We start from the raw sequence: 7,140 nt of genomic DNA on the forward strand, positions 1-7,140 counted from the left end.
ATTCTGCATGTGCTCCAGGCTCCTCCAGCCTCTGAGGCTTTGGCTTGCCCTGGAAGTACTCCTGGTCCCAGTGTTACTGGACCTTTCCATACAGATGCTCCTCTGCAAAAAATCTATTGAAAACTCTCTGTGTCATTTCCAATGAGCAGGAGAGAGAATCTGATCTGCCTAGCAGTGAGGGTGGGAGTTCCCTAGTTGTCCCTGGATTTGTAGTGCTGCCCTTTCCAGAGACTCGAGGAGGGGCCAGATATCCAAAAAGAGGGTGCGGGTGGGGCATCAGTAATACAGTCTACTTCAACAAGAAAGTAGAAAGTAGAGGTGGTGGCTCATGCCTATAATCCCAGCACTTTAGGAGGTCGAGGCAGGCAGATCACTTGAGCTCAGGAGTTTGAGAGCAGACTGGGCAACATGGCAAAACCCCATCTCTACTAATAATACAAAAAGTTAGCTGGGCATGGTGGCACATACCAGTAGTCCCAGGTACTTAGGAGGCTGGGGTGGGAGCATTACTTGAGCTCAGGAAGTAGAGGCTGCAGTGAGCCGCGATCATGATGCCACTGCACTCCAGCCTGGGCGAGAGTGAGACCCTGTCTCAAAAAAAAAAAAAAAAAAAGAGAAAGACATAAAATGGAAGCATCTGTGTTCATTATTGAAGTCATACTTTCCATCTATTTTTTCCACCTTCCCCTTTTCTCTCTAAAACACTGTATCTTAAGCTTTTCCCTACGTTATCAAGTACTCATAAGCATTATTTGAATGGTTGCATCAGAATCCATTATCTGGACTCATTGTCATTTATCCATCTGCAGTTGCTGGACATACTGCCCTTTCTTCCACACTCAGTCACCCTTCTGACCTTGCACTGTGTCCAGTTATCTACTAATACACATACTGGTCATTTAGGACTTAAAGTTAAGAATAGTCATCATGGTTTCCAACACTTCAAAAAGAATGTATCTTCCTAAAAATAGAATGGCTTAGTGGTTATACTTTTAAAGAAAAACAGACAAATCGATGTTGAAATTAATATGGTCTTTAGACCAATAGCGGCGGCTGACCCCTGGATGGAGCATTAGAGCTTGAGTGCACGTCCCACTCCAGGAGTTCCAGAAGAGGGAGTGCAGGCTGATGCCACCTCCACCCCCATCGCTCTAGGGGAGAAGGCAGAGCTGGTGCTGTTTGAAGTTTGGCTGCAGATCCTGGGCCAGCACTACACCAAGGCCTTGGAGGACAAAAGCAGCCCTGAGTTCTGGGCACTTCAGGGGCAGCTGACGAGATGGGTGAAGTGGCGGGATGAAGTGAGGGGTTGGGGAAGAGGCCTCGGGAAGATGGGTGATGACTGGACAAGACTTTGGTAGAGCTGTGACCCTCTTCATCCTCTCCTGACTCCCGAGCTGACCCTTGTTCTCAGACCTCTACAGAACTTTGACCAAGTGGTGATGGAGGAATTCTGGTGGGTCCGGGGTGGTTCTGGGTGACCCAGGGCTCACACCTGAGTTCTGGGGTTGAAGGCACGAGGCTGGAAGAGATGACCTCCCTTAGGCCCCTCAGGCTGCCAAGATCCCTGAAGTGGGATGATCCTCCACCAGGCCATGCCCACTGACCACCAGAGTGGGTGCCACCTTCTTCAGGGTGGTGCCAGCCCAGGTTCTCATGTGGGACTGTGTGCAGCAGGGTCTGCCCACCCTGTGGGAGGCAGAGGGCCTCCTGGGAGAGATGGTCATCCCAGACGTCGGTCAGTACCTCCTTCCCTCTGCAGGCCCCTCCCTCTGTCCATCTGCCTCCTCCCTCGGGCTCACTGCCTCCACATGCCCTGATCTGAAGCCTGCCTCCCCTCCTCATGGAGCCCTCCAAGGTGCTCATAGCCCCAGCTCTCTGGTCCCTCAGCACCTTCTGGGCCCAGATTCTATCTTCTCAGATGTCTGGAAGGCAGGGCCCTGCCTGGCCATAGGCTTCTTGGTCTGCTCTAGGCACTCCTAGCCCCGAAGCCTTCAGCCACTGGACATCTCCATCCCCGGCTATGCTGTGGCTCTCCTCATTCTAGGCCTCCTGCTAGTCACATTCACCCTTGTCCTGGTGAGTGTCTGGCTGGGCCTGGGCTCCTTCCTGAGGGGCAAGTTGAGCCTTTGATGCCTTGAGCCTTTGAGCCAAGCTGAGCGGTAAGCACGCCCCTTTACTCCCCTGATTCCCCCACCCAAGCCCAGTATCTCCTCACCCTCCAGCTGGGGCTGTGGGGTTTGTGGCCAGGGGGCTGGGCCTGATCCCAGTGACACTGCCCTTCTTGTCAAGGTGCTAAAGTGGAGGGCCTCCCATGGGGTGTTCAGCCTGGTGGCATAGAATTGTGCAGTGTGGTACAGAGGACCCTCTCCAGACAGGTAAGTGGAGGGCGGTTCTCCCTGACCCCACCCCAGGTGTTTGTTCTGGGTGGGGTCCAACCAACACCCCCTGCAGCCAAGGCCTTCTGCAAACACTCCCTGGGGGCTGTTGCTGGCAGCGCCTGGGTGGTGCAGTCAGTGTGCCAGAAAAGCTCCCCACTACTGTGGGCAGTGGCCCAGGCAGTCAAGCAGACTCCCCCAAGCAAGCCCCACCATCCCTAGGCTGTTCCCAGCTGCCTCCCACCAACCCTAGAAATGATGCTGGGGGCTGACAGAGACTGAAGTTAGGAGCACAGGAGGCCAGGAGACCTGGGACAGAGAACAGGGGAGGGAATCTTCCTTCCCCTACTTCCCACTGCATGAGCGCCAGACAGTGACACTCCTCCAGGTGCCTGGAGCTTACCAGGCACCTCCAGGTCCTGGAAGGACATGTGTGGATCCAACTCAGCTTCCCTGTTGTCTCATGGCCTTTCTTCTCCCTCCCCCAGGGCCAGGTGGATGTGGGAGGAGACACAGCACCATCCTGGGTGCCCTCAGACTCATTCCTCACTCCTGGCCTTCACTCCCTTTCCTCTACACACAGATGATCTCTCACGCTGCTGATCCCTCTGCTGAAATCCAAACTCCAAGCCTCTCCTCTCCCCGCCTTCACCTTGCCCCACAGCTTCCACAGACAGTGCCTCAACGCTGAGGAATGAATCCGGAGTTCCAACACCACAGACTTTCCCAGGAACTCAGAGCCAGAGAGGGCCAGGGTCCAGCCTGAGGCCACACAGCCAGGGGCTTCTTCCCTCCTAGACCCCCAAGGACTGGACTTGCAGGGCTGGGACAGAGGTAGGGTGGGGGAAAGCAATGCCTTGTCAACCCACACAGGGAGCCCCACTCCCATCCCCAAGGTGCATAAAGTCGAGGAACACCCCTGCTCCCACGTCCACGCTCACTCAGGGCCCTGCTCCAAGTGCTTGGCACTCACACTGGCCTCCCACCCTCCATGCCACAGGTATCGGTCTTATTTACAGAGGGGAAAATGGTGGCCAAGTGCCTCCCCCAGCATACACAGCTAGACCACACAGAGGACTTAGGCACAGCTGGGGGGCCCGCAGTCTCTGCTGCCCCTCTTGCCACCAAAGTGTGGTCCTGCTGCCAGGTGGCAGGAAGGGGATAGAAGTCTGCCCCAAAGAGGGCTGGGGCAAGGGCACCCTTATGACTGCCTGGTCCAGACCAGTAGGACTGGAGAGACTGTCAGTCCTAAGAGAAACGCTGGCCCTTTGGGGGTATGGAAAAGTCAGGAAGAAATCCAAGGTCGGTATTTTAAGAACTGATTTCTAGATATTTAGACAGTCATCTGGTGTGAGGAGCTGGGAGGGCCCCAGGGTAGAGTCCACAAGAGGAGGGAGACTGAAAAGGGGTCAGAGTGGGAATGGGAGCTGCTGACGGCAAGGCCCACCCTCCTCCCTGACCCCTCAAACCCAGCCAGAGAACCAGTCAGCCTCAGGCCAGAGGGTGTGAGCAACGGGGGCCCTGGCTGCCCTACAGTGGATCAGAGCCACTGGGTGTGGGGGGTCTTCCAGGGCAGGTGTGGGGCTGCTGGGGCAAAGTTAGGCAGACTCTCAGGGCAGAGACTGAGGGTGACCCTTGCAGCCACCCCCTACCCCCTGCAGGAGGAACACCGGGATAGGCAAGGGTCTTAGTCTAGAAAGCCCCAGCAGCTCCTGTGCCCATCAGGACACCGTTGAGGCTTGGTGGTGGTGGAACCCAGGAATGGTCTTTGAACCCATGACCTGGAAGGCGAAGCCAAGGACAGTCTTGGCCCATAGGCTCCCCTACCTGCAGGCAGTGGGCAGGCCCAGTGAGGGGACCCCAGGAGCCCACACCATGAGCTTACCTGGCCAAAGACAGCGGCCAGCACCAAGACATCAAAGAGGGTGGGTAGAAAGGTCATCACATCAGGGTTGACTGCGGCTGGCACCAGGTTCCTCTGTACTTCTGGAACACACAGGCCTCTCCTTCCTATCCCTGAAGTGCCCCTGCCCCCACCCCAGCACCCCGAAGACCAGCCTAATAGATGCATTTGTCCTGGGTCAGCCCCGCTGTCCAAGCAACTGCAATTTCTGACTAGAGAGCCAGGGTGGGGCAGGGTGTAGGAGGGGTCCCTGGAAGATGCTCCCCGGAATGCCCTGATGCCTAAAATGTTCCCCTTTGGGCCTTCTCAGGGAGGGAGGGTTATGGCAGCCTGTTCTCTCCAGCCACCTCCATCACCACAGGAGCCCTTATAGACGTCATGGGAGAGAATTGACCCACTGGAGCCAGGACCAGCATGGACGCAGCCCTGGGGCTGAGGCTAAGTGGACTCTGGGAGACCGTCACTCTATCTTCAAGCTTTGGTCTCCTGGCCCTCTACAAGCCAGGCTGTTTCAGGCTTTCCATGAGGCCTTGCACAGAGACAGAGTTCAAACACAGCTGGTGAACACAGCGGGCTTTAGGGAGGGCGCACATACCTAGTGGTGGGGGCTGGGTACCAGGGAAGGGAGGCCCTCAGACTAGTGTGGCCTGTCTGGAGGTGGCACAATGGGACCTGCACCACGTGAGGAGAGAGGGTCCACCTGGAAGAGTGGACCAGTCAGATGGTCACCAAGCGGGATGGCCACCGCCAGAGCCTGCAGGACAGCAGAGGGGGCTGGGAAGGGACAGAGGACAACTGAGGGGCAGGGAACTGGGTTTCCTTCATACAGACACATGAGTCTTCCTGAAGTGGGTCTTCCTCAAGGGGTGAGGGATCATTCCAGACACACCTCCAGCCCACCTCAAACCATCTCAGGAGGTCACCACCAACTCACACGGGCCAGCTGCATTGTCACAGTGACCCCAGAAGAGCACAGCCCTGTCCTTCAGATGAATAAACAGAGGGAGAGACACATCTCACAGCCTAAACCATGCTGCCTCCCAGATGTCATCCTTCAAATGTGAGGCCGGGCTGGGAGAGCCCCCAGTCCCCTCATCCCTCCCGCCCCAAGCCAGTTCCCATCCCTCACCAGAAGGAAAGGGGACTCTTCTATGGGGCACAGAGTGCCAGGTTCTCTATCACCTGGGGGAAGCAGCCAGGGGAGGGGGAGCTGCAGCTGGGTGAGAAAGAACCCAGGTCCCTACCTGAGAGGTGACCTCCAGCAAGCTGCTTTCTTTGCCTGTGGCCAAGGAGAGTCACAGGGGAGGGGCCAGGTTAAAAGAGCTCCACCGTGGAGCCCAGAGCTACTCAGAGAGAAATCCCCCATCCTCCTGATTCTGCTCCCAGCTCTTGCTGCTGGGATAACATCCTCCCCATCAGAGAGGCCGTGGGAGGCAGAGGCTGACCCTGCTCCTTCAGGCACCTCAGCGGGTTTGGGTCTGCATTCTTCATGATCAGGGAGGGGGTTCCTGGGATCACAAAGGTGAGGGGCAGCTTCTTGGGCTCCAGGTGCTCCAAAGTAGACCCTGCAGGGCACCAGAGCTAGAAGGACATTGGGGAGGCTGGGCACAGTGGCTCACACCTGTAATTTCAGCACTTTGAAAGACTGAGGTGGGCAGATCACCAGGTCAGGAGATCAAGACCATCCTGGCTAACACGGTGAAACCCCACCTCTACTAAAACTACAAAAAATTAGCCAGGTGTGGTGGCATGCACCTGTAGTCCCAGCCACTTGGGAGGCTGAGGCAGGAGAATCACTTGAACCCCGGGAGGTGGAGGTTGAACAAGGCTAGAACCTGAGCTCTGCCTGGCCATGGTGACTCTGAGCCAGGTAACCCTATGTTAGTCTCAGTCTGTCACTCTGTCTCATGGGGGATGTCAGCATTACCTCTGGAGTCAAAGTAGGGAAGCCAGGGTAACCAGAGTTCCCAGCAGGGACAAAGACCAAAGGACGCAGGGGTCAGGCCTGTCCCAGAAGGTCAGGCTGGACAAGGGGGCTCTGTGAAGCTGGGGCAACCGAGGGCCTGCCTTTCAGGTTAGAGGCATCTGGGTCCTGGTCTAGACCCTCATATGCCATCCAGAGACCCAACCCTGGGGACAGTTCCTCCCAGGCTGGTAGCAGAGAGTCGATCCTTGTACTCACCCCACCAAAAGCTCTGAAATGAGGGGGCCTATGGGTGGGGGAAAGACTCGTCAGAACAAGGTTCTCAGGTGCAGGTAAGGTTTGAGCTGGGCCTTAGGGCAGCCAGAGAGGTAGCTGACAGGCCCACTCACAAAGCCTGCCAGAGCATGCAGGAAGGACACAGATGTAGTGTTGGGAATGTTCTGGAAGACAGCAGGCAGCCTCCCACTCACCAATGGGGTCAAATGAGGTCAGGTCCACACACCAGGAGAAGCTGGTATCCACACACTGGTGCACTTTATTTCTTGTTTTAGAGACAGGGTCTTGCTCTGTTGCCCAGGCTGGAGTGCGGTGGTGCAATCATAGCTCACTGCAGCCTTGACCTCCTGGGTTCATGCGATCTTCCCACCTCAGCCTCCCGAGTAGCTGGGACTACAGGCGCATGCCACCATGCCTAATTTTATATTTCATAGACACAGGGTCTGGCTATGTTGCCCAGGCTGGTCTCAAGTGATCTTTCCACCTCAGCCTCCCAAAACACTTAGATTACAAGGACAAGCCAGCACTCCTGGCCACACTGGTGCATTTTGGCTGCCATGGTGCACAGGAGCTATGAGCTGGGGGATGGAGGGCAGAATTTTCTCCTGCACCTCTACCCAGACCTGCACCCAGACTGACCCCTGAGCTTCAGGGAACAGGTG

At 56.4% G+C, this 7,140-nt stretch overlaps 1 long non-coding RNA gene across 1 annotated transcript; it reads right to left on the bottom strand.

Moving 5' to 3' along the window:
- Positions 1-570: 570 nt before the first annotated feature.
- On the bottom strand, positions 571-6,819 carry LOC116273180. Its single transcript, XR_004181637.1, has 3 exons — positions 6,673-6,819; positions 5,523-5,557; positions 571-5,052 (listed from the first exon to the last, which is right to left on the bottom strand). It is a non-coding gene; the product is annotated as an uncharacterized LOC116273180 (long non-coding RNA).
- Positions 6,820-7,140: the final 321 nt, after the last annotated feature.

Source organism: Papio anubis, unplaced genomic scaffold (genome assembly GCF_008728515.1).
Source record: "Papio anubis isolate 15944 unplaced genomic scaffold, Panubis1.0 scaffold442, whole genome shotgun sequence".
NCBI classification, from domain to species: domain Eukaryota; kingdom Metazoa; phylum Chordata; class Mammalia; order Primates; family Cercopithecidae; genus Papio; species Papio anubis.